General features: G+C 35.5%; 1 protein-coding gene across 1 annotated transcript in view; it reads left to right on the top strand.

Moving 5' to 3' along the window:
- Nucleotides 1–19,988, top strand: part of LOC118203580 (uncharacterized) — a 109,692-nt gene that overhangs the window by 36,139 nt on the left and 53,565 nt on the right. The window contains exon 2 of the mRNA XM_035375866.1: nucleotides 17,793–17,873. The gene's annotated coding sequence lies outside the window, so the exon portion shown is untranslated. The remainder of the gene's footprint in view (nucleotides 1–17,792; nucleotides 17,874–19,988) is intronic.

Below are 19,988 nucleotides of genomic sequence, written 5' to 3'. Positions count from 1 at the left end.
ACGATCATTCCCCAAAATGAAATAAGTAAAGCAAACATCCGGATTTCGAAAAAGATCGAATGCATCAGCAGTAGGTAAGGCTACAACGAGTCGCACCGTAAGTAATAAAAGCACGGTAAAATCACACGTTTGGAAAGTTTCTAAGTGTGAGAACACCTGACACGTTCGGGTAACTTAATGAAGAATCTGAATAAAATGTTTCAAGTAACAAATGCAAGGGAAAATAAAATACATAAAATGCTAATGCAAAAAATTGCAAATACTAATTTAATACACTGAATAAAAATAAAAATAATCAAGGGTTTACAATTTCCCAGTAACCTTTTCCTTCAGAGGGAAGGTCTGTGTGCGATAGAGGAAGGAGAAAATTATGCTAATGCTTTTAATATTGTTACATTTTTCTCTTCTGACAACAGTTGTTACGTTATTTTCTTCCTTCACGTTCATAGGGGGTTCGTAGATTTGGAGTGAATAACGACGACACTTGATGAAGTATCGAAACACACTTTATTTGCCAGTCTTGTCAGGACAGCTCTAAAACACCTTTTACAGTCGTCTATGAACTACTATAAACAAGCTGGAACAATCAGCGACACAGCCTTCAGGTTATCAGGCTATGACGGTGGGGTGGAGACAGCTCCACCACAAAGCACCAGAGTACAGCTCCCGACTCTGCTCGGTCGTTCTCGGAACTCCACGTACTCTCGAGACTCTTCACGCCACAACTCGCGATGCACTCGACGACACACAGAGCACAGCTCCTGACTCTTCGGTTAATCGTTTCCGGAGCTCAGCGCGCTCTCTCGACGATGCACTAACCGCGACAATCTACGAGAATCTTTCGGTGCACTCGCCGACCCACTCGGCACTCGCTGCCCAGCTGTCAACTCGATCGACTAGCTAGTCGATCGAGATTGACTCGCTAGACGAGACACCAACTCGATACTAACTAACTCGCACTCTAGACGAGGCACACACACACTGAGATACTAACTGACTGCGGACCAGCAGGGTTTATATAGCTTTCGGCTTATGTTCGAGGACATTCTTGGCTAAACCGGTAAGAATTCGTTCCAGAAGGTTCTCCATCCGTCCATGGTATATCGCCAATTTTGTCGCCAAAAGGATGGATTTCTCGCCAAATATGGCAACCCTGCCTTGCTTTGCCATTTTATGGCAACCCTAATACTGCTTTGCGGGGAAGCCATCTCACCGCGCCTGTACATTTTGTAACAATATTTTTAAGACCTGGTGGCTAAAATGCTAGGGGAAGAAGTACGCAAGGAATAAGGTATAAAAATTACTTTGAAAAAAAGTATAGTTTTAAAAATAATGTTTAAGTTTATAAGGTATTTTCTTCAACCTTCCAGCATGACTTCGTGGTGTCAAGGTAGCACACTCGGCGAGTGTTTGTGAGGTCTAGGATTCGAGTGCATTGAATATTTTTCATATATTCTGTTTCAAAATAACCTAATTACTCTACAAGTGGTGCTTGAACTAAAAGATGGTGCAAGATAATTCCTCACCATCAGGCCTTGGCGACTGGGTACCTTAATCCCCAGTAAGTAGCCCATTAAAAAGAGGAATAGATAAGGCATTTTCTCCCTCCTTTCTGCATGGTTTCGTGGTGTAAAGGTCAAACCACTCGGCGCGTATTTTAGAGGTACAGGTTCGAATTTCGAAGAGGGCATTACTCATTTTCGTGTCTCCTACTTTAAAAAAACCTCAATGACTCTACAAATCTATCATTAAAAATTTATTTTAAACATATACAAACTGAGTAACGATTAAACGGTAAGTAAGTCTCTATGAGTTCATGTAATGATAAGTATTCATAAAGTCAGCATCATGGTAACATCAACTAAAATTTTTAAATTCTTAATTATAGATATTAAGCTTTATGCACATTTTCATGTAATTGAAAGAAATTAATGCGACTGCAAAATATTTCATCAAATGTAAAAATAAATTTCTTTATCGCATAGAAATGTTTTCATGAGGAATAAAGACATACAATAGGAGGAAGAAACTCATTAAGAATAGGTTGCGAGACAAATTTATTATTTAGTATAATAATGGGAGATGACTTTTTTTTCTCTTAGATATTAAAAAAAGACGGCATGTTAAATAAGGAGGATCATTTTTAAAGCTGTTTGTTACGTGAACTAGGATTAAAGCATTACTGAGTATTTTATAATGAATCTAAAACCTTTTTAAAAAGGCAAGACAAATCTTGAATTGTATTTTTTATTACTACAGTTACTGTAATTTAAAGCGAATTTTATTTTTAAAATAAATTCGAACGTAATTTTTAAACGCAATAAAATACGAAGTGGAAAATATAAGGTTGTTCGTTTTAAAGTATTTGTAATAATTTTATTCTTTTAATAATCTAAATTGCCTTTCTAGACTTTTCAGTAATTTTAAACACTTTTATTGTTTTTTGGAAGAGGGTGTTCTTTTCAGTTAGTAATAAAATAATGCCCATTATGGATAGACGTTTTTGCTCGTTGATGATACATAAAATCTTTGACTTATGTGGGGTATTATTAAAGCGTGTTCCACATCAGCAAAAGAAAGCTGACCATTTAAAGAGTCAATTTTATTAAGATTATAAGCAACCATATCAAGAACTATTATTTTATTTTAGACCACGAGTATAAAAAATGAAATATTAAACCAATGGTTGTTGGGTTTACGTTAATTAACGCCGTTATCTTACTTTTGCCTATACTATCACTTCCTCCATTCTCCCCTGGATGCAAATTAGTTAATGTAATTAAGTGCAGAGTTCTTGAATTTGGGAGGAAATCTTTAGCAGCTACGTCTGACCAGTTACGCTATAGTTATGACAGTTATGGCAGCGTTTGGTCTCCCTGCTACTGAAATCATTTATTGGCTTTAAATTCAATAGACGCATTCGCTTCGGGGAATAATTAGGGTCCGAAAAAAATTTATTTAACCGCGTGTTGCTTTGCATTTAGTATTTTAATTTGAATGGAACATTTTTTTCTATATTTTCTCTGAAGCAGTGGCTTTTAACCCACGAGCGCGCGCATTGGGTCCAATGGACCCGCCCGATTAAAGAAACCTTTTTAAGAAAAATGTCCCTATTTTTCCCAAGTGGTTGTGGTTCAATGTGGTCTTCTCCAAGGCCATCCTCTTTATGGTTCCGAAGATTTGACTCGAAGGTTTGTTTTGATCGGATCGGGTCTTTAAAACCCAGCGCGTCTATTCGCATTGCTGTAACACAGTTCACTTGTGGTAGCACAGAAAGCTGCAAACGTGTGGCGTAATTTATTCTATAAGGAAGAAATGTTACGTTTTCAAGAATTATTAGAAGATGTACCAGCTGTCGAAGCCTCCACTGAAGAAACTGATGATGAAAGTTATAATGAATTTTTTAAGTTCTCATGATACTGATTCAGAAATCGGGATGCATTCTGAAAACGAAAATGAGAATGACATTTATTGCTTTATTGGAAAAGACAAAATAAAAAGAATGGTCAAAAGAAAAGCCTAAAGCTGATGTTAGAACTCATGCACATAATATTATTACTAAATTGCCTGGAAACATCGGTAAGGCAAACTATATGCAGACCCCAAAGAATCGTGGGAACTTTTACCAAGTGAACAAATGTTGCTGAAAGTCGTCAATTATACACAAATTTATATTGCATCTATTTCTGACAGCTTCCAAAGAGGGAGAGATGCTCATCACACAACTCTGGGTTAAATTTGGGCTTTTATAGGTTTTTTTTATATTTTTGTGACATAAGTCATCTCAGATATGCGGGATCTGTGAGCAGCAGACATGACCCGGCTTGGAAATTTTCCACAAAACTATGTCCTACAAACGTTTTCTTTTTTTATCAAGACGTTTGCGTTTTGATGACATAGGCACTCACGTCGTCCAGAAAGAATCAGATAAACTTGAACCTATAAGAGAGTTTTTGAAGATTCTGTGAATTCTTCTGCTAGAAATATTACACTATTGGTGAGTTCATAACAATTGATGAAAAGCTTGAAGTTTTCCGAGGAAGATATTTTTTCAGGCAGTATATTCCTAATAAACGTGAATAATAATTCCTGAATAACCTGAATAATAATATAATAAATTCCTAATAAATTCTTTATTAATATAATGTGTTTTTGTATTCCTTTAAAATATTTCATAAAAAATATTATAGAAATTAACATTTTAATTTTTATTTTTTGCATATCTTTAAAGTTTGAACACAATATTTTGGTACAAATGTAGCACTTTTACCTGAAGAGTAACAGTTTTTTCTTTAAAACACGCGATCCGGGTCTTTTGGATCCGGGGCGCGCGCTCGTGTAACTCAAAAGATCGCGCGCTCTCCCGGGTTAATTGTCTATTATTATATGGTTTTCGTAACCATCAATCTGACTAGTAAATAAAACGGTTTATTTCAAACTTTTTCCTTTTGATTTAAAACGGTTTATTTAGAAACCTCTCGGAACGTACCTCAGGATGCTCTCCCTAAGAACTGGGGCAAGAATGCACAGTTAATGGGGCGATACTCTACCCATATGACCAATGGTGAAATTTTGATGTCCTGTCCACTTCTAGCGGTACATGTACTCATAACTGGATACAATAAATTCCATTTCCTTTTTTTTGAAAAGGGAAAACGTTAACAACTGCACTATATAAAAGGAAGCTTATGATTTAATCATAGATTAAAATTATTTAGTACGCATAGTGCAATTCCTTTCGTTTTGTTGGTATAAAATATTTAATTTAGGCTTACAGACGATAAAGTTAAACCTTCACATGCGTTAAAAATTCTTTGTAGTGGTCTTGTAGAGACATTTAGGTACTTTTGGAAGCAGGCAGGATGAAAAATTAGCAAACGCCTTCGCCGGGAATCGAACCACGGACCTCTGGAATACCGGCCCAGCGTGCAGAACCACTACGCCACGAAGGCACGCTAGGAAGGCTGGAGAAATGCCTTATATGCTCCATCATAGAAATAGGACTTTAAATATTTTAATCTTTTATTTATTTATTTATTTTTTGTTTGTCTGCGGCTGGTGTGCTGCGTTAACCATGAGGACGATTATTGTCGGCGAGGAGGGTTGCAGCATACTCTTAAACTAAACTAAACTAAACCTTATACACTCCCTCTTTTAAAGGGCGACTGGGGTGTTTAGGGGACTCATTTGCCGAATCCTGGGTGAGGAGAATCATCATCCAATACTCTTTTAGTTCGAGCGCCACTTTAGAGACATTAGGTACCTTTGAAAGCAGGCAGAATGAAAAATTAGCAAACGTCTTCGCCGGGAATCGAACCACGGACCTCTGGTATACCGACCCAGCGTGCAGAACCACTACGCCACGAAGGACGCTAGGAAGGCGGAAGAAATACCTTATAGTCTGAGAATTAAAAAATAATCGGAATATGTTTTAAAATAACTAATAATTTATCTATTCTGTTATGGATGAAAGACATACTCTGCGAATGATTAAAAACATTTACATTGCAGAACAATGCTATTCTGCTGTAAATGTATTGTACTTAAGCATTTCAGTGTCTCATCTAGAAATTATTACTGCTGATTGATTAACATTGCTTACATTCTATTGCATTGTATATTATTGAATTTAAAGTCAGACTCATGGAAATTTAAAAATGTTGGAATAAGGATCTCTCGTAGTTTGCAAAAAATCTTTCTTTTTCATGATCTGAAAGGGTAAACCACTTTTCTGAAGGGGTTTACCCTTTCAGATCCTGGAAGGTCATAGGAGCTATTTGGTGGACTGCAGTTAGACCCCCTAAGGCATCCCACACATGCTCAATCGGATCCAAATTTGGTAAGTTGATTAATTCATTCGAGGGCTATATCTTATTTCCAACTTTCTCACTTGGTTGCCCGTACTATATCACAATTAAAGTTTGTTTTGTCAGTTTACTGCTTTTAGTACAAATAATGATGGAATGATGCAGATATTAACGATCAATCAGAAAATATGGTAGTTTGTTTGTGTAAAGAGCTCTCGTTCTTATTAAAGCGTAGAAGTTTATGTATAGTACAATGTTCTTTCACAGTAGAAACATTTAAAACCATTGGTTCAAAAATCCTGTTCCGTGTTTGGAGCTGTAAGGATTATATTAATTTATCTAACAGTTAAATTTCGAGTTAAACTTCCTTTCCTATCATTTCTGAATTTCAACTTAACAACTTCCGGCCAGAACGTAGTTTTAGAATCACGTTTGAATGTAAATTGAGGAAGATTGGTATTTAACTGAGAAGTTCTACTGTCTTGGTGAAAGAGAACCAGAGATTCTGGCTAGCACGTGACCGCTATTTTAGGCTACTCTTTTAAGCTATTATTACGCTCGGCCGTACTTTAGGCCCTTGATAGCTTCGCAGTTCAGCGTTAAGGGGACAACTCTGTTAGATTTTTGATGGCTTCGGCTATATCTCTTTAGTTAAGATTAGCTTAGTTTAGTTCTTAGTCTCTTAAGTTCAAGCCCGCGTTTCGGCTTCACAACTCCAAAACGGTGTTCTGTTATATCTTTTTGGAATAATAAACGGTTAATTTGTAGAGACATTTGGATTCTTCTTGGAAGCAGGAGAGAAGAAAAATTAACAACGCCATCGGACCTCTGGAATACCGGCCCAGCGTACGGAACCACTACACCACGAAGGCACCTAGGAAAGCGGGAGAAATACCTTATATATTCCCCTTTATAAAGGGCGACTGGGGACTTTTAGGAGACCCAATCGCCAAATCCTGGGTTTTCATACAACACTCTTTTAGTAATCATCCAACACTGTAGAGACATTAGGAATTTTTGGAAGTAGGCAAGATGAAAAATGAGCAACCGCCTACGTCAGGAATCGAACCACGTATCTCTGGAATACTGGCCCAGCGTGCAGAACCACTAAACCACGAAGGAACGCTAGGAAGGTGGTAGAAATACTTTATAATTTCATTCTTCTTACTTGTTGTTTGCTATGTGTAACGTGTATAAGAGCCACTTTCCCTTAGAAAGTCCTCCACGAAGGCATCCCTTCCCTTAGGCAGATAGCCCTAGTGTGCTTTGCCATAATTAAATACACCACACCACCTTACTTGTTGTTTTCTGTACCACGAACTCAAGCGATTATTCGCTTATCAGTTCTTAAGATTCTTCCCACTCAACTGTAACTTTAAAGTATACAGTAAAGAATCTCACAGAGCAAGAGAAACAGAAGTGCAAGAGGGACGAACTCTAACCCCCAGAATGTCTTGGAAAAAAATTGGGAAAAAGATGCAAAATTCGGATCAATATTGGTTCTCAAAATTTAAGTCCATCGAGGTTCAAAAGCACATCCACCCACCACAATCGTGGAAGCCGGTTTAAGAGCACAAGGATAATCAACAGCAACAATAATGTTAATTGATGGAAAAGTTTTACTATTTTTAGACATTTTATTGCATTGCAAACAATCGCGTGATATTCACAATACAAGTAGAACATTACAACTCAAGAAAGAGGGAAATAAAAAGTAGATTTAAAGTGGCAGGATATCGTATGGTTTCAAATACTGAAGAAAGCGGAAATTTAATGGCTTCGCAAACAGAAAAATGAAAAGAAATACGAATGTATATGGCAGCATACAGCAAAGAACTAACTATTGTAATATATCCTTTTTACTACTCTCAGCGTAAGGAAGTTACAAGGTATTCGTGAATGAAAATAATGCTTCTGTTAAGCCATTTTATTGGCTCAAGAAATCAAGGGAAACTCCAAATAACTCGAACAGTAAAGAAGAGATTACTATTTATATTCCAAGAATTTGATTTTTCTGAAAAACAGTTTCTAAAATAATTTTTCCTTTTAGTACATATCATATTTCTTTGCGTATTTTGCATCTTTTTTTATCTGACTGTATCGTCCAAAAATTTGGAAAGAAAAGTTATGCGAGTAATTTAATTTGCGAAGGACGTGCTTAGAATAACGTGGTAACAGTTAGAACATGGTAAATGGGAAGTAGTGATAGGTAAACTGTTGCTAACTATTACAATATTATTCCTTTAGAAAAAATTTAAATTCCATTTAGAATACATGGGTATATTTACATTTAAATATCTGACGGCTGTATTTGATGTATATCTGCCTCACCTTTTTAAGGCCTGAGGGCACGTGAAAGTCTTGATAGCAGTTCTTAGGAGGGACATTGGAGGAAAGAAGAAACAGGGAAGATAGACTGAAGATTCGGATTTTGAAAGATCGAACAGTAGATAAGGCTATGCAATGATCTGGAACATAAATAACAGAAGTAAGGTGAAATCCCATGTTTGGAAAATTTCGTAAGTGGGGGAACACCGGCCTCGTCCAGGTAGCTTAAGGTAGCTCATTACGGTGGGGATGTTTTCTAGTCTGCCAAAAAACACATTTCAAATAATAAATGCAAGGGAAAACAGAATGGGTCAAATAGTGATACAAAAATGCAAATACGAGTTGAATACACTGAATAAAAATTAAAATAATCAAGGGTGTACAATTCACCAATTAAATAGCTGTCAGAGGAAAATCTGTAAACTGTAGAGGACGGGAAAAATCAGGCGAATATTTTAAAAATATTAAGAATCTACAGCTGAAAGCTAACAGCTAGGGAAAACAATACGCGAGAAAATACATTAAGGGAAAAACACACCAATTACAAAATCGCAAAAATTAAATTACTAGAAATATTTAAATAGAAGAAGAAAGGTTTAGAAGGTAGAAAGGTAAATAAATTAGTTTTGAATGAGCTTCTAAACTTTGTACGACTAGCAGGTGTACTAAACGTATTTGATTCCTCTATATTTGTATAAAATACAGCAGAAGTACTTCAATTTTTATGGCTGTTGTTTAATCAATGCATCGGTATCAAAAATAATTTGGCAATCTTTTGTATTTAGCAGCTCAAACGACGCCATTTTAATAGCTACTGAGAAATCGCGCCTTTTTGAATCGAGGTAACGTTTGTGTAGTGGCAAATTCTATTATCCCAAAATAGCGAGAAACACGGCATTGTTATGGAAAGAAACTTTCAAGTCTGCCGGATCAGTTTTCAAAAGAAAAATATGAGAAACTTTACAAATTGCAGAATAAACTAGCTATGAGGTAGGTTTACAAAGCAGTGCAGAGAAAAAAGTATTCGCATAATTTATCATAAAAGACTATAGCAGAAATGAAAACTTACATTTCTTTTCTCTTTCCAGTTTTAAAACTTGACATATTTTACTCGGCAAATATTAACTTAAATATTGGACCACGTTAAAATTGAAATGTTTTTGTTGTTGTTACGATAAACACAAAGGAAAATATACTGGGCTTTAGAAGTTGGAATGTTAGGTGAGAAGAATAGAAGTGGGGCCTAGAACAGGTGTTTTCCCCGGCGGCTCTAATTGGAAGGAAGTGGCAGATAATATCATTAAACAGATTGTTGTGCAGAATTTTCGAAGCTTCTAGAAAATCCAATCTAAAAAGTGAATTAATGCAAATATTCATTTTGACTTCCGGAAATCGAAAATTATAGTTTTAAACCCAACAAGGGGAAAAAAATGAAAACTTTTTTTATTATAACAGCTCTTTCATTTTGAATTTTTAAAATGTGAAGTTTTATGTACCTAAAACTACTCTAACAACGAATTTTACAATATTAATGTTTGTGGTTATGCTATCTAAATACGGCAAAGTACACGAGGGCTATCTGTATTACGGGAAGGATGCGTAGGGGTGGAGGACTCTAACAAAACTGGCTCCTATTCATGCTACATACTGGAAAAGCCGCGCCCGTTCACTTGGGTTCGAAAATAGGGCCGTTGGTGGGGCTCATATTCTTAATGTACTCAACCATTCGTGGGACTTCTAACCTTACTGAATGTAGGTAGTTTCCTTTACACTTAGCAATAAAATATAAGTTCTCTTTTGTAAAAGGCGAGATATAAGATTTTCTTTCATGGGGTACTTATATACACTAGAGTGTAAAATTAAGAGAATTTGCAAATTATTACGACTTAAAGCTAGACATTATTTGCAAATTAAGTCTAGCTTTGCGAAGGTATTGAACCAAAGGTATTAAACATGCCGCCGAAGTATTATGCAAATATTAAAAGTCGAGTACGTAAGCGTACATGTGCGTATCTGCGAAGCTGTGATTGTGCAGAGGATATAAGGTTTTTCGGCGATTCGTGTGCTACTGCTCCTTCAAGACATTCGCCGTGTTTCTCGCAAGAGCTAGGTACGTTTTATATAGTATCGAGTACAATTAGTAACCCCGAACATATGGATGACGGAATTAGATGGAGAATTGTCCGTAGATTGGAGGCAGGCCAGTCGCAAGTGCAGATGGCGACAGAACTCAGTGTAATGCCCAGTATCATTTGCATTTTGTGAAAACAGTTTCAGGATACTGGACCCATATTGAGAATACTAAGTTGAGGAATATTCACAACGACGAATGAGGATAGTTATTTGGTATACACACGACGCTGAACTGCTATAGCTTCAGTGCTCTCATGTGAGCTGTATGCTGACACTGAAATTCTTGTTTCAGGGTTTATAATTGGTCGAAGGCTTCATGGGAAAGGGCTGTAGACCCGCTGTTTTAATCACGCTCATTACAGTGCCCAAGAGAGAGCATTTAGCATGCTGCAGACAACACTCACCATGTACCAGATTTCACTGGAGTACCTTGCATTTTACAAGCCAAAATTGAGCCTAGACCCTTGATTCATGGTGTACCTCTATCTGAAGAGAGCCTCAAACACGATACCATCCCTCCTTCATCTGTAGGGAAACGATCATTACCGTGGAAGTGTTTTGGTTTGGACAGGCATTATGATGGACGGCAGCACACCTTTGCACGTATTTTACAAAGTCTTCCTGATTGCTATGAGATGCACAGAGGAGATCTTAGTGCCTTATGTTCGACTTTTCAGGCCGCAGTTAGTCCTGGGTTTCTGCTCATGGACGACAAACTCGTCCATGTAGAGCTAAGCTGGTCAAAGATTACCTGGAAAGTGAATATAATCACTGCATGGATTATCCAGTGAGATCTCTTGACATTAATCTTATAGACCATGTCTGGTGCGCTTTTGGGATGGCAATTTTATCTCGTCATTCCCTTCTGAAGTTCATCCCGAGTTGAAAACTGGCTGGCTGAAGGAATGGTATCGACTGTGACTGGTATTCCTCAACTGCCTCCTATCCAGTATGCCGCACGCTGCGCAACCTGTCTGGATGTGAGAAAGGACTGTAGTCTATAGTAGACTCACTTTCAGTTCATTATCACAACGTGGACTTAGGACATCTCTGAACTATGAGCTTTACTGATAATCATGCGTGCATAAAATGACTTTTGAATGATATATCTCCTTTCTATGTTTTCAATGTATATTCGTACCTAATTTCATCATAAACTATCCATTACGTTTTCAGAAATTGGACATAATGTGCAAATTCTTTTAATTTTGCATACGAGGGTGATTCTGTTTTAGTGTAGTATTGTGTACCTAGAAAGAGGCCGCACATTTTTAAATTTCAGGATGAAGGAACAAATATGTGAAACTGAAGGAAGTAAAAGGTCTTTAGTTTTTCTCATTGTTCCGATAAAACCCAGAACTTGCAATTTTTGGAGGCGAAAATCTTGTTAGCACTAATTCACCGTTCAGTTCGAATTTTTTAGGAGATTTGGAAATCCTTCTGCACAACAATCTAATTGATGACGTAGTTTCCGCCCGTTGCTATCGGAGGTGTGAGAAAACCTTTTCCGAGCCTCATCTTTCTGCTTTATACCTAACATTTCAACTTGGTCTTGAGGCCTTATAATTTCTATTGGGTCTATCGTAACAACAACGCTTTGATAATAATGGACCCGTTCTAACGCAAATTCCTCTTTATTTGTGCCAATTTTTTTGTTAGCTACGTTTTGCTTATTACAATCATTAGATAGATAGATTACATCATTTGAACACAGGAGAGCATGCCAAGGCTATTTACCTGAGGGATTCGTGGAGTATTTACAATGTGGAACTGGTTCATGTTTACGCTATATACGTGCTATTACGTGCATGAGCGGAAAAATGTCACATCGTTCGTGCTTTCAAATAATTTCAAAGTGCTTAAACCATATTTTATGTTATTATCGCTTTCAACAAATATGCCAAATTTCAGAATGCACCAATATATAAATTCACGTATATCTTCGGAAATTTTGAATAAACTTTTTTAAATAATTGTAATTGATAAACTAACTTTTTTCAGGTATTCTTAGAAATACATCTACTTTAAGATGATGGTAAAAATTTTATGTATAATAAATCAGAATTTTTTTTGAAAAATTTATAAAAATTATTTTAAAATACAAATTAAAAAAAATAAATCATGAAAATGGGCGAATTTTATTTGAAATGAACCTAAATTTCGAAATGTGAAATGAAGACTCAGATATGTTTAATAAAAAAACAGAGATTAAAAAATATATACCAAATTCGATTAACGTTGAGGAGCTAACGTTTTGTGCGATTTTTACAAAACTTGGCACTTTGGCGTAATTTGAGTCGTAGAATCGAAGTATGTAAAAAAACTTTTCATGTCATTTCAGAAAACGTCCTGTTTTGTGTCAAAATACCTATATTAGAAAAATGCTATATATAAATCTCTTGCATATCCACAGTCGCGCTTTTGGGACATGAAAAACACAAGTTTTATTTCGTCAATCGGCCCAGTAAAACGGGAGCTACAGAAATGTCCCATTTTTATTTTACTCAGTGTGCATTCTTATTAACTTAACTACATCAATTTTTCTTGCTATTTAATGCTTAATTATTTGTACTGACTTCATCTTTACATTTGTACTTGTACCGGGTGGCCATAATTAAACTGACAGTCTCACAGTGTTCTGTAGCGCGATCTATTTGCAAGAATGACGCCACATTTTGTAGGAAGATTAAACAAGACGGGGGACGAAGTATTCAGCGAAATAACAAATTAGTTCCAAAAGTCATCGCTAGGGGAATATTTAGCGCTGTGTAATAGAAAATAGAGTGTTAACAAATGCAAATTTATACGGAATAAAATTACTTTTTATTATACACATTTTCTGATTTAGTTCAAGTGTAATATGGCAACACTTTAAAAAAAGCGTAAAATGTACATAAACACCGATAAAGTCTCGTGATCTGCAATATCACGTATGCTGAGCAGAAGAAAAAGTTCTTTATACAAATTTCGCGTTACATCCATTCGCACAGTGCCAGCTGCTTGGGTTTTAAAAGGCAATGTGTTACGTTTCGAATCAATCGGATTGAAAGTTTATGTGCAATGTCTTTTTCTTTAGTCGAGCGTGCGTTACTGGTCAAATTCTTTTACCTCAACCAGTGCAACGCGTCAGCCGCTCTTCATGCTTTTAGAACGAAAAAAAAAAAAAAAAAAAAAAAAAAAAAAGAGTAAAGGTAACAGTCTTGTGTCAGTTAATGGGCTAAAAGCAATGGTTGCGACGTTTGAGAAAACAGGTTCTCTGAAGGTTCAGTCAGGGAGGACAAAAACCTGTACCACAGGATACAAACGAACCAGTTGCCACGGTGATTGTCGAGAGAGGACCAGACAATATTGCTGCCACCCCTAGCGCTCGTGGCTCCTAGGCTCGGAATATGGATATGCCTTACAGAACGTATGGAAAATCTTACGAAAGATTATCAAATTCTATTCGAACAAGATCAGCCGAGTACAGGATTTACTGTACCGTGACCATGATAAGCGATTGACTTTTGCTTTCACCTTTCTTGCCAGAATGGAGGTGGATGATGCTTGGCGGTGGAAAATCTTATGGAGAGACGAGGCCCACTTTTACCTGATTGGAACTGTGAATACCTAGAACTGCGGAATTTGGGATGACAAATCACCACATGCAGTCACAGTAATTCCCTTACATTCATCAAAGGTAACAGTTTGGTGTGGGTTCACAGCGGAATTTATCGTAGGTCCATTCTTCTATGAGAACATTACCCCTACAGGACCGGAAACCTATTCTGTTACCGGAGAGAAATATCGCCACATGTTGAACAGCTTTGTCATTCCGGCACTTCAGCAAAGACAATGCCTGGGAGAAATCATTTTCACGCAAGATGGAGCCCCTTCACACGTTGCTGTACGGGTGCAACAGATGCTACGACAGAAATTCACAACAGAAAAAGTCATTAGTCGCTGCTTTCCAACTGCATGGCCACCTCGGTCGTCTGATCTTACCCCATGCGACTTCTGGCTATGGGGTTACCTTTCATTACAAAATGCAACACAGGCATACTCAACAACTGATAATAGTTAGTTCTCGCTATAAAGATAACGTGCAACAAGTCGAAAAGTGTGCCATAATGTTTCAGAAAAAAAGAAGTCCATAGCTAATAGAAGATACGCAAAAATACTCGCAATAGTACAGCATAACTTGTTGAAAAACATTACGAACTTTTGTATAATACTGTAAGGTTCTAATCTGTGTATTTTTAAGTTACAGTTGAAGTTGAAGAATCTTAAGAACTGGTAAACTAATAATCGCTTGAGTTCGGGAGACAGAAAATCAAACTTGGGAAGGGTTAAATACCCTTTATTATTCCAAATTAAATTCACATAACTCCTTCTTGGAATTTAACAAAAGGCCTCTACTCAGGCTTGATTTCAGGAATTAAGAAATTAACTAAACTTAACTAAAAAGATATAGCCGAAGCTATCAAGATTCTAACAGAGTTGGCCCCTTAATGCTAAATAACGGCAAAGCTATCAAGGGCCTAAAGTACAGGCGAGCGTAATAATAGCTTAAGAGAGAGTAGCCTAAAAAGGCGGACGCGCGTTAGTTAGAATCACTGGTTCTCTCTAACGAAGTCAGTAGACCTTCACAGTTAAATACTTCTTCTCGTTTGCATTCAACCGCGATTCTAAAAATATATTCAGGCCGGAAATTGTTAAACTCAGAATTTAACTGTTAGGTAAATTAACATAATCCATAATGTAACGTACAATACAATGTAATATTACAGACGATTAGAGTCGCATGCCATATTGTACCCCTATTGAAAAAGTAATTAGGCGATGTAACGAGTAATTAGTAATTAATTAAATTGATTGGTCCAGGTTAGAATCTTTGAGAAGGTATGTATATTTGTAGGCGTATTTGTCTGAGTTGTAAGCGGGCACCCAAAATAGATGGCCAGTCGAAAGTCTTCTCGAGAGATTGGCGATAGGGAAAGAGGGATGAGAGACATTCGGATCGTACCCCGGAGTGTTTTCCTCAAAACGTTTGAAAAATTGCACAGTTAGTGGCGTGGGACTACATTTGCACGACCAATGGTGACATTCTGTCCCGCTCACTTCTACCTCTACCTGTCCTATCGATGGCGAAAAAAGAAAGAAAAAAAAAAAAAAAAAAAAAAAAAAAAAAGAGTTGAATGAATAAAACTCTGAAAATTGGTTAATTTCGAATTAAACGGAGGTTTATGAACCGGCTTATGAGTTCAGCGGATTACGTCTAAAATTGCTTGAGTTTGTTCGCTGCCGAAACATGGAAAAACTGCTACCAAAAACGCTAAATTCAAAATAATATTTCTAAGAAAATGACAACTATTCCTGTATTTGAAGTGTTTCTTACGTATTTTAAGTGCTAGTTTAATTTACGCAATCAAATAGCTTTTTCTTCCGATTCAAATAGAAATATACTGTTAAAATCGTTTATCTGTTAGCTATAATGTGGGTTATTATTCTCTCTTGCGTTTTCTTTAACCGAAAGTAATGGATTAAATTGAGAATCAAACGTAGTTCGTCATTGTTCGGTTCCCGATAAGCGGATTGTTTGCATAGGGCTTTATAGTTTTTCTCATGTTTAACTTAATTGCGAACCACATAAAGCATCTGTTTAAAAGTCTTCTACGAAGGCCTTCTTAAGAGAGATAGCCTTTGTCCCGCCTTTTGTATATTTATATATATATCCACTCTGTTACCCGGCTCAGTGATCTCAGTTTCTTTACTCTCATATGTTTGTAAATTGTACATTTTTTGCTTTAAAAAATGATTGAACTATGTTGTTTTTATCTTCTGGTTAAGGTTTTTATGCCTTTAGTAAATCTGTATGCAATATTTTTAGAATTATCAACAATTTTAAAGTTGTTTAAGTGCCGCTAAGCCTAATTTGATGACGGCCATTGCTCTTGTTTACATTTGAAACAGCTGAACAGCGGATTTGTTGCTAATCTAGAGAAACTTAGCTTCGCAACAACAAAGATAACGCCTTCATTTATTATTTAAATCATGCTTAATCCTTTCTGGAATTTTTTCGAGGAAATAAGCGTTTGAGATTTACTTCGTAATTTTTAATATAGATATTTTGAGTTTTTATGTATTTTTGCCTTCTCGCGAAGTAAGAACTGAATTAATTAAATGAGAAATACTCAATCGTCTGTGAAAAACTGTTTCTTTTTTGTTTTGTTTGCTTAATTTCTTTTATACATAGTTCTAGCTTTATTATAGTATTTGAATAGAACATGTGGCAACGATTAGATAATTCTTTAAATGATATAAATTTTGTGCATTCTGAGTTATAATATGAACGAAATATAATACTGTTAAGTAAACCTAGCGCTAGAATGTCGCTATGGTAAACAAAGTGAATTTTAAAGAATGCATTTATTCTATTGTGGTTTATGCGCTGTCAGCGAAGTAGGTTTAATTCAATATAATAACTTTAAATGAAATGCAAGAAAAAATGCGTATAATTTAATATTCCGTACAAGGAAGTCACGGGGTGTATACATCAGATTTTTTACTTTAAAGGTAACCAATAAGTTATCATTTTGGACAAAACTTAAGAATTCAAAGTTTTCATTGCTTTAAATAATACCAGAATTATTTTTAAAGTTGAGACAAAATGTTGGTCACAAAAACCACCAACTTGCATCCGATAAGAAGCTTTTACCTTTTCGTCTGTAAAAAATCAACAAATTGGGCCACGGTGGTTGTCCTTTTTAAAATAATTTATCAGCTTCGTTTTGAAGTTAGGGAAACACTACACTGGTGTCTTCAAAAAATTAGACCTTTTAGCGATATGCGATTGGTCCGATCAGAAATTCAAGAACTGGCATAATTCAGGTTCATTTAGCTTTCAAATTACCCTGTCTTTAAGTGAGCTAAAGTATATGTATTTCCGCAGTATAAAAGAAAGACAATCCTGAGGAGTAATTTGGGATTATTTCTATAAATGGAAAATAAACATTGACCAGATTTCGAGAAGATCTGCTCACGCAACTGCTATCACTTTGTTCTAAAGTTAGAACTCACGTGGTGGAACGTCATTAAGCATCTTTCCGGATACGGTAAATATTTGCTGTTCTGATATTGCTCCACCCCTCCAGCTAATCCTCGTTGATGTCCTAATGAGCTTATTTTCGCAGCGTGTTAATAACTCGATGGATTACGTGTTTCCTGGGAAATGTTATGCAAATTCAGATCTCAAAATCAGAACGCGAAACATCGTAGTTAATCACTTGGGAGTTACGCAAAGTGCGATGCCTCAGACGCCATAAAAGATGCTCCAATAACATTGTTGTACGGGTATGTGAATAAATTATAGTCTTAATCAAAACATTTGTAAGACCATAAGACGCGAAGTAAATTTCGGTATTTTATTTTGTGTTTTAAATACAACCCGAAATATTTTCTAATGACATGTACTAGTGGCTAATGTTTTAGATGATTAGTTAATTAGGCAAACTACTGTACTGACGAGGAATGTTTTACTTACAGGTCTTTCAATGGAGGATTAATTCTGCCTGTGATCAATATTATTAGTGTTCGAAGAAAGCTTTGCAGCAATCTACTTCCCAGGTACTGAACAATTATTATCTTACTATTGGTAAACTTTTACACAGGACAATAATAAACTCTTATTTAGTTCACTTATAAAGATCTGAAATTTTGTTAGATTATAAAATGAGCTTTTTACTCACATCCAGAACAAGAATTATAAAAAGTATTGCTTGGGCCTTTTTCTGCATATTTTAAAAATGTGTTGCAGTCTGAACCAGACGGGGGGGGGAAACGTTTCTCGTATTGCTTCTGAGTTTACCAAATTGGCGCATTTAATAACGAATTGGCGATATTTGTTTTTTATAAGTTTTTTCTTACGGATAACATATAACTGAGGCTAAAGAACAGAAAATAAAAAAACAATTAAAAAGAAGTTTTTTTATACCATGAGCTTCTGTTAAAAATGGACATGATATTTAATGCGTTAAAAAGAAAAAAATAACATGAACCTTTAATAGGTTTATAAATTAAATAATTCATTTATGAAATTCATCTACAATTTTATGTTGCGAATATAAAAGCGTGGGGAGCTCATGATAGGTTAAAAAATAATGCCTTTACACTTGGCAATACAATTAAATTAGTGATAATTTAAAAAGATAATCGCTTTTACATTTGACAGTGCAATTAAATTAATAGATTTCATTAATTAGGCTCCGCAAGAATCGCGATATGAAATTGTGGATGAATCCTGTAAATAGAATTATTTAAGGGGTATCAGCAACCTCTATATAGACAATGTTAAATTGGCCATTTTCGATGTACCTTTTCTAAAAATCTTCTGCAGATGCACGCTTGAAATTTTTTGTGTAATTAAAGTATACATATCTGATTATACTGAAATGAGATTTTGAAACATTTTGAATTTTAGAGCAATTTACAAAATATTTTGTTAGGCATAGTAAAATTTAGCACTTTTCTCACACAAAAATTAAAAAAAATTTTTTTCTTAATTTATCACAAAAAGCTCATTTCGGTAAATAATAGGAAACCTAATAAATAAGCCATAAAAATTTTAAATACCTTTTTCAGCAGTAGTTTCTGAGAAAAGGTACATCGAGTATAAAAAAATCGCGTTTGGAGAAAAACGCTTTCCATTTAAAAATCCTCATTAATCAAAGCAGTCAATGAGGATTTTTACATTGTCAAATTATAACTAGTATAACTTAATAATAACTATAATTATTATTATAACTGAAAATTAGAACTGCAAAAAAATCTAGTTATAATTTACATGTCAAATTATAACTAGATTTTTTATAGTTCTAATTTTCATAGAGATTAAAGAATGGTATTTTTAGAAAGATAAAAGTGCAGAGAATTTGAAAATGCAAAAATCCAAAATCACCATTTTTTGAAGATTTTATGATTCCAACACCCCTTTAAGTTATTAATCCCATCAAATAACATATTATTAATCTAATATAATTTGACATGTAAAAAAACTTCTTTTTAACTAATGACTTTCCTGTGGCGCCAACTAAAAAGGTGGTGGAGGATGATTCTTCATCACCAGGATTTGGCGACTGGGTCTCCTAATCACTAGTCGCTCTTTAAAAGAAGGAGTATATGAGGTATTTTCTCCCTCCTTTCTGAATGCCTTCATGATGTAACGGTAGCATACAAGACGTATATTTGAGAGGTGCAAGTTCGAGTCCCGGTGAGGGCATTGCTCATTTATGGTGTTTTCTACTTCAAAACGTTCTAATGACTCTATAACATTAACCGAATTCTGATTCCAATTAGCGGTACTTTTTCCATGCACACATATGGGTTAGATGTTGCCATTTCAATAACAATATCTGAATGGTAACATTAACCGCAATCACATTAAGAACGCCCACTTTATATAACCCAGATTTTTTAACACAGGTAATTTTTGTTTCTTAAGAAGGCTGGTCACTTTTTAAATCAACAAATTCTCGTATAGGTTTTAAAGAAATTGGAGTCTTCAGAAACAATAAACACTTCCCTATCTTTTGATGAGTACTTTGATTAAAAATCATGAGTTATACATTTTTTTACACTTCCTTCCTCAGTGTAACTGAATTTCCTACATGTTACATTATACAGTGCAACACAATTCTAAATTATATTTTTGTGTTTATGTAGATTTGAAGTATTTAAATTTAA

The sequence above is a fragment of the Stegodyphus dumicola genome, chromosome 3 (genome assembly GCF_044657685.1).
Source record: "Stegodyphus dumicola isolate Sdum_Otavi_A_Nest chromosome 3, ASM4465768v1".
Taxonomy (NCBI): Eukaryota; Metazoa; Arthropoda; class Arachnida; order Araneae; family Eresidae; genus Stegodyphus; species Stegodyphus dumicola.
This window is presented reverse-complemented; position numbering and strand designations above follow the sequence as displayed.